This window comes from Mus pahari, chromosome X (genome assembly GCF_900095145.1).
Source record: "Mus pahari chromosome X, PAHARI_EIJ_v1.1, whole genome shotgun sequence".
In the NCBI taxonomy this organism is placed as follows: Eukaryota; Metazoa; Chordata; class Mammalia; order Rodentia; family Muridae; genus Mus; species Mus pahari.
In genome coordinates this window covers 124144265-124157989 of record NC_034613.1, presented here as the reverse complement: position 1 = coordinate 124157989, position 13725 = coordinate 124144265, and the positions used below count along the sequence as shown (strand labels likewise).

At 37.4% G+C, this 13725-nt stretch overlaps 1 pseudogene; it reads right to left on the bottom strand.

Moving 5' to 3' along the window:
• Positions 1-12652: 12652 nt before the first annotated feature.
• On the bottom strand, positions 12653-13473 carry LOC110314165 (annotated as a pseudogene).
• Between the last annotated feature and the right edge of the window lie 252 nt (positions 13474-13725).

The following is a 13725-nucleotide window of genomic DNA, read 5'->3' as shown; positions in this document are numbered from 1 at the left end:
TAAGAAAGGACAGATGAAATATGTCAAGGATGATTGAACTTTTATGACAGTGAAACTATTTTGGATGAAAAGATAATGTCACACATATGACATTGCAGTCATCAAAACCCATATGCCTGTGTAGAGTATTAAAATTAAATGTTTGCAAATTTTTAACTATATCTACAAGGCCACATAATGCTGGTACTGGAAGGAATCTGAGACAAATCCATCAAATTTTATTGTAGATATATGAAATAATTTCACAACAAGGAAAACAGTGGTATTGTACAGATGTGTTGATGTAAGTTATTTTGAAATATAAAACTAAAGGAGGAAGTGACTACAACCCTGAATTCTGACTAAGACTTGTCTTACATGGAGAGACAAGCTAATAGCTGCAAAATTGCCTATACATGTGTACTTGTATTAAAAAACAATGCAAATGAATGGCCAGTTAATTTGGGCCATGTGTTTCACCATGGCAGTAGATAATTACATATAAAGAAGGGAAGGAAATTAGGATGTTCTGTGCATTAATAGATTGGAGATGGTGACATAAATATTAATTCATATTTGAAGCTGAGTTTTACACAGTTTGAGAAATAAGGCTCTAGATAGTAGAATATAAGGGAAGGAAAGAAGAGGGAGGAACACTGAATATTAATACTGCAAATATTAAGCAGGGATAGAGGCAGGGAAATGAGGGAAAAGAAATGGTAGTGGATGGATTAACCAAAGCCAATGATGTACGAACAGCCCATTAGTTAATATCTTGAAGAAACAAAGCTTTTTTGAATTGAATTTTCCTACAAGAGCAGACAAAGTCACCCTTTCATGGGTATTTTGTTCCTTATTCTAAGGAGGAATGAAGTATCCACACGATGGTCATCCTTCTTGGTTTTCTTGTGTTTTGCAAAATGTTATGTTTCTGGGTAGGAAGTCCTGCCCTTGCAGCAGAGCTTGCTTCTGCTTCAGCCATGGTGGGTCAAACCCCCCGACCTGCTGGCTCCCTGCTCCTGCTCACAAGTGAGAGAGCTCCCACAGGAGCTGCTGACACCCAGTCCCCAGCCTCTGGTATGTGGGTTACACAGCCAGACAGACCCAAACCAACCACACAGTTTCACTGCTACCAGATAGTAGCGGAAGCTCACAAACACACTGGCATATTAATCAGCAGTTTCTCCAGTCAGCAGGAGGGACCCTGAATGCCCAGATAGCCTCTTTTGGACAAATCGGATGGCATTTCAATGCCCCAGTCCTTATGACTGGCCTCCAGGCTGACTTAGAGTTAAGACTTAGACCTTTGAGTGACTTCCCTTCTCGACAGCAGGTCATAAATCCCTCAAGCTCTTGCAGCCAGCTAAAACTTCCTGGTACAAGGTTGAATTGCTGTTCTCCAGGCCTGCGTCCTAGCAGAATGTTTCTTTGCTGATACAAAATATACCTTTCTCTACCTACACAACCTGTCAAAGTTACCTAAGGTTTTCATCCGTATCCTGTCTTAATAGAATTTTTTTACTACTGCCATTAATTCTATTCAGTTATAACCAATCTATATAGTGCTCAGTCGTGTCAGAAGTTTGTAAATTGTTATGTTTATGACAGACAGAATTCCCAAAAGCAGAGGCCAAAGGAAGGGCCCAAAGGAGCGTGGTTCATATCCTAGCAACACGCTTTTGGCCACATGGCACCCAACTTTCCTGGCAGAGAGGCAGAGAGAGAGGGAAAGAAAAAGGAAGGGACTCTCTTGTGTGCATAGGAGCAGGCAGCCAAGCTCCTTCATGTGTTCACCCCTGCGTGTGGGATACAAGTTCTAACAGACTGGAATTCTGGCAAGATGCAATTGACTGGGTCTCTCTCTCTCTCTCTCTCTCTCTCTCTCTCTCTCTCTCTCTCTCTCTTTCTCTCTTTCTCTCTCTCTCTCCTCCCCCCCTCTCTCTCTTCTCCCTCTCTTTCCTGTTATATATTTTCTTCATTTACATTTCAAATGCTATACTGAAAGTCCCCTTATACCCTCCCCCCTCCCATGCCCTGCTCCTCAACCCACCCACCCCAGCTTCCTGGCCCTGTCATTCCCCTGTACTGAGGCATATAAACTTCGCAAGACCAACATCTTCTCGTCCCATTGATAGCTGACTAGACCATCCTCTGCTGCATATGCAACTAGAGACACAGTTGCACATGCCAGAAAGATTCTGTTGAAAGGACCCTGATATAGTGGCCTCTTGTGAGGCTATGCCAGTGCCTGGCAAACACAGAAGTGGATGCTCACAGTCAGCTATTGGATGGAACACAGGGCCCCCAATGGAGGAGCTAGAGAAAGTACCCAAGGAGCTGAAAAGGTCAGCATCCCTAAAGGAAAATCAACACTCTCTTTTGAAATGGAAGCAGCAGAGTGAGAAGGGCTGCAAGTAGGGTCTCTGGCAGGGGGTGGAGCCAAACTTTCTTCTCAGGGAAACCAACTGAACCAGCAGACCACAAATAAGAGAGTTGGGAGGGGCAAGTCTAAGCTACAACAAACTCACCCAAGAGTAAGACACATGGGGGCTAAAGTCTAAGGCTCAGAGCCAGTGCTACTGAGCCAGAGAGCAGTTGTCCAGGCCTGGACTAGAATTCTGAGCCAGGAACAAAATCTCATCCAAGGGAAAGAGTCCTGATACGAGGGTCAGGGCAGCACAGGGCTAGCTCTGAGCTCAAGAAATCTCTGGGACCATGTAGATGGTCATTCTGACCAGTGGGAATGTGGGCTTACCAGATCTGGGCTAGTGAGTGTGGATTTCTTGTTGTGACTGAGATGTGATGCAAACCTGCAGAGTTTCTAGATCTGAGTCATGGCACCAATGTTATGATATAAAAAGATAAAGGGATGAAAAATATGTTCTAAGGTGGTATGGTGAGGTATTGAGGAAGGGGGAGCCTTGGTGGACCCATGATAAAGCATCCCTTACCTCTGAGAATAGAATTTATTTAGGGCATGGGGAGTGGAAGTAAGAGAGTAGTAGAGGCAGAGAAAAGCAGAGAGAAGGAGAGAGTAGAGAAGTAGAGGCTGGCTATGACCATGTGGGGAGAGAGGGGAAGGGAGATGAGGGAGCAAGAGCAGGGGCAAGGGAGAGAAAAGAGTAAGAGAGTAAGAGAGCAAGGAGGAGGCAAGCAGCCCCTGTAATAGTGGGCCAGGTCTACCTGGCTATTGCCGGGTAACTGAGGGGGTAGAGTCCATGCAGAATACCAACAGGTCCTACAAGGATAATCCCTTGTATACTCTTTTGGCTTACAAAAGTTATTATTCTCCATGTTCTTACACTACAAAATCTGGAATAATGTCAGTGGAATACTGAGAGCAAAGTATTTTATCTCAATTCTGTCCTCAAGTTCAATATGAGCAGCCTGCTTCTAGGATGCTAAGTAATGTTCATATAAGAGTCTTTTCAAAAGGGGTAGACATGTTTACAGCATTACTTGTTTAAAACTATCAGAACATCTGTTGTTCAATATTACAGCACCTTGAAACAAAGACTAATAATGATACAATATTGCATATTTGCACTTATACATTTGAAAAGGAAATTGGAATGTGACTTATGTACTTACCATTTGTGAATCATGGACAGAAACTGTAGAACATCTACCTTCAATATGTTCCTTTCTACAGTTCTACCTTAGTTCTTAGCTCCTATCCTTCCCAGGTGCCAAATCCTTGCAAGCTTTCTTTTACCTTCCTGCCCTCTTGGCAATGTTGTTCAAAGGCCCTGCAGGGTGGCCCTATACACTGCTTTGTTGTCATTTGATAGTGCCTGCATCTAAAAACAAAAGTACCTCTCTTTCTTGAATTTTCTTTAAATGTAAAAGTCTCAGGACTTTGATCCCAGATAGCGATGGAGAGAAAAATATTCCACTGTGCTAGTTTATCCAAAAAGTGACCATTCAGAACCTTGAAAAAATCAAAATTATTTGGGTATTGAGCAGTTTTATTTTAAGTTTTATTGAACATTGTTTCTTCTTTTGAGAAATATTTGTTCAGTTTATTATCTTGTATATTGATTTTCAAATATTGGGCAGAAGATTTTCTGATATTTATATTTTACAGTTCTTTGCACATCATCAATATGAAGATATTGCCTGAAGTATAGCCATCAAAAAGTTTCCATTTTGCAAAATAACCATTTGCTCTACTCATAGTTTCATTTTCTATAACAAACCTTTTAAATTTCACATATTATTATTGTCAATTTTTAGGGTTATTTCTAATGCCCTTGGCATCCTGCTCTAAAAGTTCTTACTTAAGCTTATATCTTGAAGATTTTTTTTTCCTTTCAAAAGGCTACACATTTTGACTTTTAAATTATTTGACCCAATTAAACTGTTATTTCCTGCAGTGCAGAGAGTATGTAGTGGAATGAGAAAGGAAAGGGTAAGGACAATCAGCCAACTGGTGCATGAAAATGCAGTTATGAAATGTATTCCTTTGCATGCTAATTTAAAAATGAATAAAAAAATTTAGATGTATCTGGTGGTCTTTTGATTGCTTACCAGAACTCATAACATACCACATTATGAGAGTTTTGATAGTGTATTTTACTATAATACTGAATCATAACATTCTTTAAATTAAGTCTCATGGTTTTGAGCTGGCCCTGTCATACACTTCTGTCATTCACTAGTTTGTAAACAGATCTAGAGCATCATCAAATTTAGTAAATTGGCAAGATAACTTTTTAAGGTTAACCTTTGAATCTAGGCCTGTTCACACTGATGTTTTGCTCTGAATGCTTTGCATGTCTTCTGGAGCTCTTTGGATTACAATGTTGAGAATCCAAACTTAAATATATTGTTCAAAAATCTCACTCTAGTTCCTGCACTGATAGATGAGACTCCTCCCAGAAGCAATAGATTATTAAATGTCCAAGTTCTAGAAATGAGATCCTACCTATATGCTCTTGGTTACAAAATTACCAGAAGGTTCAAACCAGTACAGGACATTGTCATTGCCCCTGATTATGATCTATAACTTGATAGCAATAGCATGTCACTGAAGACACCACAAATTTGGTCATAGCACAGGGAGAGAACAAACTAAAGTAGACTGGAAACTTCTTGCTTACTCAATAGCTTTCATTATGTCAGGCTACTGGGAGAGAGAAGCAGTCGAGAGAGTTTTCCACCTCTGAACCCTGTGAGCTATAGCATGAACTGCCAGGCAAGTTGTGACTGTTTTCAATAGATCTTTTACTTTATGCCAAATATAAACTGTCTAAATACTCAAAATCCAAGATATGATAAATAATTTCTATTCTAATAATAGTCATGGATTTGATTCTGTAGATATCCAAGTATTCTTTTACTAAAAATACTCCATCTGTCTATTCTTTTGAGCATAGAAAGAACTTTGTACTAAAACCTTAGTATTACTGTGAATGTTACCTCATAATGTATTTATAACCCAAGGCACATGACTTGTATGTACTTTTACAATTTTCTTACTTCTCCCTTATATTCCATAACAAAAGTACATCTCTTTCTTGAATTTCAGTTAAAACTACAAGTCTCAGGGTTATGACCTCAGACAGCATTTGAGAGAAAAATATCCCACTGTGCCAGTTTATCCAAAAGGTAATCTTTCAGAACCTGTAAAAAAAATCAAAATTGTTTAGGTAATAAACAGTTTTATTTTAATTTTTATTGGTCATTGTTTCTTCTTTTGAGAACTATCTGTTCAGTTTCTTGTATATTGACTGTCAAATATTGGGCAGAAGATTTTTTGATGTTTATATTTTTATTAATGCCAACATGTGCTATTAGCATTTGTCTGATTATGACCTGGTCTTTGTCCTATAAGTACTCTGATCTACCATATGTGTGGAGTATGTTTTTAAAGAACATATAAAATAGCATGTAGGAATACTTTGTTTCCTTTGAACTAGTCTTGATTTTCATCAAATTCAAATGGTTGCAAAGGTAAATATGGAAGAAACAGCCCAAAATTCTTTTTAAGACATCTTATGGTATGATTCTGAGTTGCGAACTCCTTACACAAAATTGATATAGACAATAGGAATGACAATCTTCACACAGATCTAATAAATCTGTGAGAGAAATAAGTATTGTCTAAAAATGAATACATGATGAATTTCTTATTTTGCTCTCCTCATCTCTTCTCTACTAAGATCTCTTCTTCACTCTTGTTCAAGCAGCTAACAGAAGACAAATCAATATTTGTCGAGATTACAAGGTTTTATAAGATAACCAGGCACACAAACAGTGATATTATTAAAGAGATTTTTCAGGAGAAATTTAATCTATGATCTTTCAGCTAACCTCTTCTGCACAAGATTTGTAGGTCAGTGACCTTTCATGTGTTAATGACCCAAAATTGATCTCTAAGCTCTCCAAGAACCATTCTTTACTTAATTATTTCCCGTTTATGCCTCATTGCCTCTTGCACCAGTAAATTTAACACACTGAGTAAATATGCAAATTACTTTTGTGTATTCAAAAGTACATGCTTTTGTGGTGAAACACACACACAAAAAAATTAAAGAGGCTTACCAAATCCCATATGATTTATTTATAAGTATGTATTCCTTTGGTTGAAATATGCCAAGTATATAATTACTATACATTTATGCATGTTTATGTTCAAACGTGTCTAAAGACTGAAAAATCGTAGGGAATGTCAATTTTACATGATTTCCATAGACCCAACTAAAATATAAGTGACAACCACTCACTATTCCACTAATGTTCAATGCATTGTACTAGAATTTCATGCAAGTCTAATGAAGCACAACTCAACGAACTTTTCTTTACTATTTGCCATAATGATATTTCCACAATAAACACACAAAAATACTAAGTGTTCAGGATATATACATGATTTGTTTGTAATTATATTCAATAAATACCACAATATTGACTACTCAAAAATAGCCAAGATATTTCTAGCTATTGCAAGAATAGGATTTAAGACATAATTGTATTCTGAGATTCAAGGAAAAACAAGTATTTTTGTCTTAAAATTAAATGTATAAATCAAGATATTGATGATGTTGGAATATAATTAAACAATTCTCCCACCCATAGTTTATGTACAATTCATTTTTTTCTCCCTCTAAAATTTTTCAGAATCTAAGGAACCTGAAAAATTATACTTGCAGAACTGTCCCTGGGGTTAATTTATGTCAGGATATGTGAAATGACTTATTTTTTATTTAGATAGCCTAATTCCAAAGTTAGTGACATGATTATAAAACAATTTTAAGAACCTAAAGTTTTGTACTCACCTTATTTTTTGCTTTATAGTTCAATATATATTCGTGTAACTATTTGATAAAAATAAGCACATTACTATTAGGAATTATATACTTCATTCCTCATAAAAATACTATTTAATTTTTGACTACACATTCAGTATTATACATATTTCTAAAGTTATATGTGATGTATGTGCCTAAGTACATTCTCTCGATTAAAATGACATGGTAGTTATGTCCAAACCCCTGATTCATGCATACCATGTAGCCGTCTGGAGCCATGAATTACTCTGAAAGCAATTCAGTAAGAAATGCAAATTTTGTTAAAATGTGGTGAAGGTGTTGAAAAGACTTTTCTAAGTCTTTTGTATGCTTCTCAAGCATGAAGTTTTTGGATGGAAATGTCATGTTGCATTATAAGACTGTTGAATATACATGATAGAGTCTCAGTATTGGATCCTTACTTTAGCAGTATGACTCTGGACTAACCAATTCACATGTCTTTTTTTAAACTGAGAATATAGAGACAATTAAAAAAATGCTGTAATTGTAGTAAAAATAACAACAAATTATTTGTGGTCCTAGTAAGTTTCCTCTTTGAGTTCCATATCCTATTTAGTACAATGAACTCTCTTCTGCCCACCCCAACTACACAATCTTCATTTCTCTATCTCTCCTTAGAATACAAACAGGCAAATGAACAACAACCCAAAAATACCAGAATAAAATGGAACAGCCAAAACTATAAAGATACATTATTATTTGATAGGAAATCTGAGAATACCTACCTTTAACACAAAAATCTTTAGTCCTATAGAGAAATCAAGCTGTAATCAACCTAGAAATATCTTCTCTGATGTCAATACTATAAATTTCTGGGTACAGAATTTTACTAATCTTAGCAAGTGGTATACACTAAACACTACAGACCTAACCTGTGTTCACTTGTGCAATGGTATAACTTTTGTAGGTGTAACCAACCGCTTCCTGATTGAATGTGAGGCCTAATCCACTAGGGGCACTGCACGCCTGTTATTGTATACCTTGTCACTAGTCTATGGAAAGACATATAATAGCTCTTTCTGTTGTTTTGCTAAATAGCCATGGTGTCTTCTGTATATTTGTGTTTATACCCATACATTGGTGCTATCCTTTGTCAGAGAAACTTCTTTTTTCAGTGAATAGTGGTTCATAAAATGATTCCTACAAAATCAGAGTGATAAAAATAAATGAATACCCCATAGGACAAACAACAATATCAACCAACAAGACCCCCATAGCTCCCAGGGACTAATCAACCAACCAAAGAGTACACATTGAGGGACCCATATGTAGCAGAGGATGGACTTGTTGGGCATCAATTGGAGGAGAACCCCTTGGTCCTGTGCTGGCTCGATTCCCCAGTGTAGGGGAATGCCAGGGCAGGGAGGTGGGAGTGGGTGGGGGAGCACCCTAATAGAAGCAGGGGGTAGGATAGGGGGTTCCCAATTGGAAACCAGGAAAGGGGATAACATTCGAAATATAAACAAAGAAAATATGCAATAAAAAAAAAAAAGAGAGAAAAAGAACAACAAAGAATAAGTGACTATTGGTTTCTTAGCCTGAAACTGGGCATCTTAATCATATTGCCCTGCCCAAATCTTAATGAGCACATTGTAAGACCTGGTTAAGAAAAAGTGAGTGTGAAAGATTGGGAAAGATTGTGTTGAAATAATATATTTTGGACATGGGCATTGCTCTCGTGAGCTCACAGTAGTTGTGGTTATCTGTAGGAGAACTGTACAAGACACAGTCCTTCAACATTCTACCATGGGCATGGAAGAGGATCCACCCTTAGCTGCAGAGCTGTAGGTAGTTAGTGGCTGCTAGGGGAAAGGGGGAGTGGTCAGTGTGCTCCAGCCACATATGTAGTAGAGGATGGCCTTGTTGGTCATCAATTGGAGGAGAGGCCACAAATGGGTCCTGTGAAGGTTCGATGCCCCAGTATAGGGGAATGCCAGGACCAGAAAATGGGAGTGGGTGGGTTGGTGAGCTGGGGAAGGAGGGAGAGGATAAGGGGTTTGCAGAGGGGAAACCAGGAAAGGGGATAACATTTTAAATGTAAATAAAGAAAATAATTTTAAAAAAGGAAAAAAAAAAAGAAAAGAATCATAAACTTGGCCACATTGGATTATACTTCAGTTTTACCACAAGAAAAGCTACTTACCCATGCTTCAGTATTCCAGATTAAATTTAATATGTGAATAGGATAGAGCAAATAACTTTCCATTACTTCTACTATCAGCCCCTTTGAAATCTTAGTTTCTATTCTTGCAATTAGTTCTGTCCATCGGGATTTATGTTAACTTTTCTTTAAGGCTATGCCTTTCACATGTTTACATTCTGATTACATTTTTTTCTGTGTTCTAATTCCCTTTCTTAAAAACCTGTCACTATGACCCAATTACTGATCATATTTTTTTATTAGTAATTGTATTACACTATTCTTAACTACAAATCATATTAGGAAGAATTGATCGTTCTGAAATAACTTAGCCTAAAAATTTAAAGTAGCTGTTATATCATAGCCTGAAGCCAACCAACGGTTATTAAGGACTATAATCATTCTGTTCAGGATTGCAAATTCTGAAAGGATCTTCAAAAAGGGCCTTTACATAGTTTGCCTGATATCGATTTAACTTAGGTAATCCATTTCATTAAGATTTTCCAATTTTATGGAACACTGGCTACATTTCTTTAAGGAGTTTATTAATTTCATCTTTATAGGATTAGATTTAATGTCATTTTCTTGAGCTTTCGCTGTGTTAGGGTATCTAGGGCTTGCTGTAGTAGGGTAGCTGTGCTTTGAAGGTGTCATAATGCCCTTGCTTTTGTTGATTGTGTTCTTTAGATAGTTTTGGTAGTTTGGTATTTGTTAGTACTCTTTCTCATTTACATAAATGATACTGCCACAGTGAAAGATAAACATTACATTTCTATCTTTTAGCATGGTACATAATTACTGAAGTACAAATAAACTTTGGACACAGATATCAAAAAAGAATTATAAATTATTCATAGAAAAATGGAAAATGGTTGTAAACTCACCCATATTTTAAATATTTATAAAGTGTGGTTAGAGTGAATTTTATAACATCCAAGTTTTCTTCCAGTCCTCTGGTTCTAGTTGTTTTGTCAATGGAAACAGACTTCTGTAAATAAATCAGATTGCTATAGCTGTCCATTTTGGTGCAGAATAAGTACTGTAATTTATTTCTCACTATAAATGGAAGGTGTACTGAAATTCAAAAATCAATGAAAGAAACATTGAAGTAAATCTGATTACTGCAAGGTAAACAACCATTATTACAAAGAGCCAAAATATTTTAACCCAAGTGATTCATGCCACAAAAAATAAAGCAGAATGCACTTTGAATTTTTATTTCTGTAAAACCTAAAGAATTTGGGGGTACCCCAAGCTGTGCTGAGCAGCATGCTATCCCGTGCCAGACCTCCATTCTCCCTACCTTCTCTGCCCACCTTCATCATATCTGCAGAGCCTGAACCATGCAGATCAGCTTCTATTCTTGCACCCATCTCTCCTGCTCACTGAGTTCATCTGGGGCACCCAAAGCTTCCCTGAGCAGTCAGTTATCCCAGGTGGACCTCCACTTTCGTACTACCTCTCTTCCCATCTGCATCAGACCTGCAGATTCTAAGACATACTGACCTCTTATCCAGAAGCATACAGCACAAGGATATCCACCATAGGTTTGCCACACCAGGACCATTGAGGTTAACCCCCTCCCAATATCTACTACAACAGGAACATCCAGAGACTAAATCCATTCAGATGGCTAAAAGCCACCTAAAGAACACAATCAACAAAATCAAGGACAATATGACACCAAAGTGCATCTACCTTACTACAGCAAGCCCTAGATACCCTAACACGGCAGAAGCTCAAGAAAATGACATTAAATCTAATCTTATAAAGATGATAGAGGCCTATAAAGATTAAATTAATAAACCTCTTAAAGAAAAATAGCCCATGTTCCACAAAATTGGAAAGTCTTAATGAAATGGATTATTTTCAAGACAAATTCTAGTTACCTTTGTTAAATCCAGATCAGGTAAACTATGTAAACAGCCTTATATCCCCAAAAGAAATAGAAGCAGCCATCAAAATTCTCCAAACAAACAAAAACATCCCAGAATCAGATAGCAATTTTAGTGTAGAATTCTACTAGACTTTCAAAAAGAGTTATTATCAATACTCCTCAAAGTATTCCACAAAATAGAAACAGATGGAGCATTGCTAAACTCATTTTATGAAGTGATAGTCACCCTGACACCAAACCATACAAAGGCTCAATAAAGACAGAGAATTTCAGACCAACTTCTCTTATGAACACTGGTGCAAAAATACTCAATAAAATACTCACAAACCAAATCCAGGAAAACATCAAAAACATCATCCACCACAATCAAGTAGGCTTCATCTTACTTACAGGGATGCAGGGATGGCTCAATATACAAAAATCCATCAACATAGTCGACCATATAAACAGACTAAAAGATGATGAAAAAGCATTTGACAAAAACCCACACCTCTTCATGTTAAAAAGTATTAGAGAGATCAGAGGTATAAGGCACATACCCAAACATAATAAAAACAGTACAAAGCAAGACAATAACCATCAAACTAAATGGAGAAAAACTAAAGCAATTCTCCTAAAATCAGGGACAAGTTAAGCTGCCCACACTCTATCTATTCAATATAGTACTTGAAGTTCTAATCAGAGCAATAGCCCTAAAGGGGATCAAGTGGATAGAAATTAAAAAGGAAGAAATCAAACTATCACTATTTGTGAATGAAATGACAGTACATGCAAACAACTCAAAAATTCTACAAGAGGGCTACTACAGATAAAACCTTTAGTAAAGTGACTGGATAAAAATTTAACTAAAAGAAACAGTAGCCCTCCTTTATACAAATGATAAACAGGTCAAGAAAGAAATTAGGGAATCAATACTCTTTACAATAGTCATGAATAACATAAAATATCTTGGTGTAATTCTCACCAAGAAAGTGAAAGATCTGTGTGATAAGATCTTCTAGGCTCTGAAGAAATAAATTGAAGATGATTTTGGAAGATGGAAAGATCTCCCATACTCATGGACAGCTACGATTAACAGTTAAAATGGCTATCTTACTAAAAACAATAAACCGATTCATTGCAATCTCCATCACAATTCCAACAAAAAAATTATTTTATTTTATTTTATTTTATTTTATTTTATTTTACTTTACTTTATTTTTTTTTAGAGATCTGAAATGATTTTACTTTTATTTCCTTCACTTTATGTCAATCATTATACATCAAGTGATTTCTGGGGTGGGGAAGAAGGAGGGTGGCATTCAGAATGATAGAGGGTTGGCCTCACTGGGGAAGCTGGAGGAGCAAAGACTTTCCTGCTGACAGGTAGGAGATGTTCTGAGAGTGGCAGAGCTGGTATGCAATATCCTCAGCAGCTTCCAGCTTTTGCAGCTCAATCAGGCCACCATCTGCTGTGGCCAGCAAGTTGACAATCAGCTCAGCTTCCTTGGAGTCACCCTCAACAGAGATGTGGGCTGCCTTCTGCTGCTGCTCAGCCTTTTCCACTATAAATCTGGTTCTCTCTTGCTTCCTGCTGAACCACCTGTTTGGCTTCTACTATCTCGGTGAACTCCTTCCTGAAGGTCAGATGTGTCAGGGGACACGTCATCCAGGATGAGCCCAAATGTTGCTGCTCACTCTGTGAGGTCATCACTCACTGCCTGGAGACCAATTGTCACTGGGTAATCAACTCTTCAGCATAGAATTGAGCCGCCACTGACTTGAGGATCTCTGTGGTTATAAATGGCATTACCCACTCATCATAGTCCTCACCAATACTGGTATAGATATGAGGAAGCTGACTGGCCATCAGCCAGAAGAGGATGAGCAATGTGATGTTGACATTCTGCAAGTCTGCTCCCAGTGACCATGGGAACATTTCATGGTCAAGAGCAACAGTCAAAGATAATTGGTTTCTGTACCCAAGGGTTGAGAAAGTGAGTCCCTTCCCTTACCACAATGTCCTGTACTCCATGGAATTAGTCAGAGACAACAGTTCTGTGTTGTCCAACATCTACATTACATAAAGCAGAGTTCACCACACCTACTGCAACTGCTAACACCTGACTGAGCTTTCCCATTGATTCGAACACTTTGGCAGCCATGACTCCTTCTATTATATACACTCGCACCCATTTTCTCTCTGATCTGCATATGAATACCCCCCAAATGTTAATAGACCTTGAAATAACAATTCTCAAAGTCCTGTGGAAAACAAACAAACAAAAACAGAATAGTCAAACAATACTGAACAAGAGAAGAACTTTAGCAGGAATCACCATCCCTCACCTCAAACTGTAATACAGAGCAATAATGATAAAATATGCATGGTATTGGTACAGAAACACATTTATCAC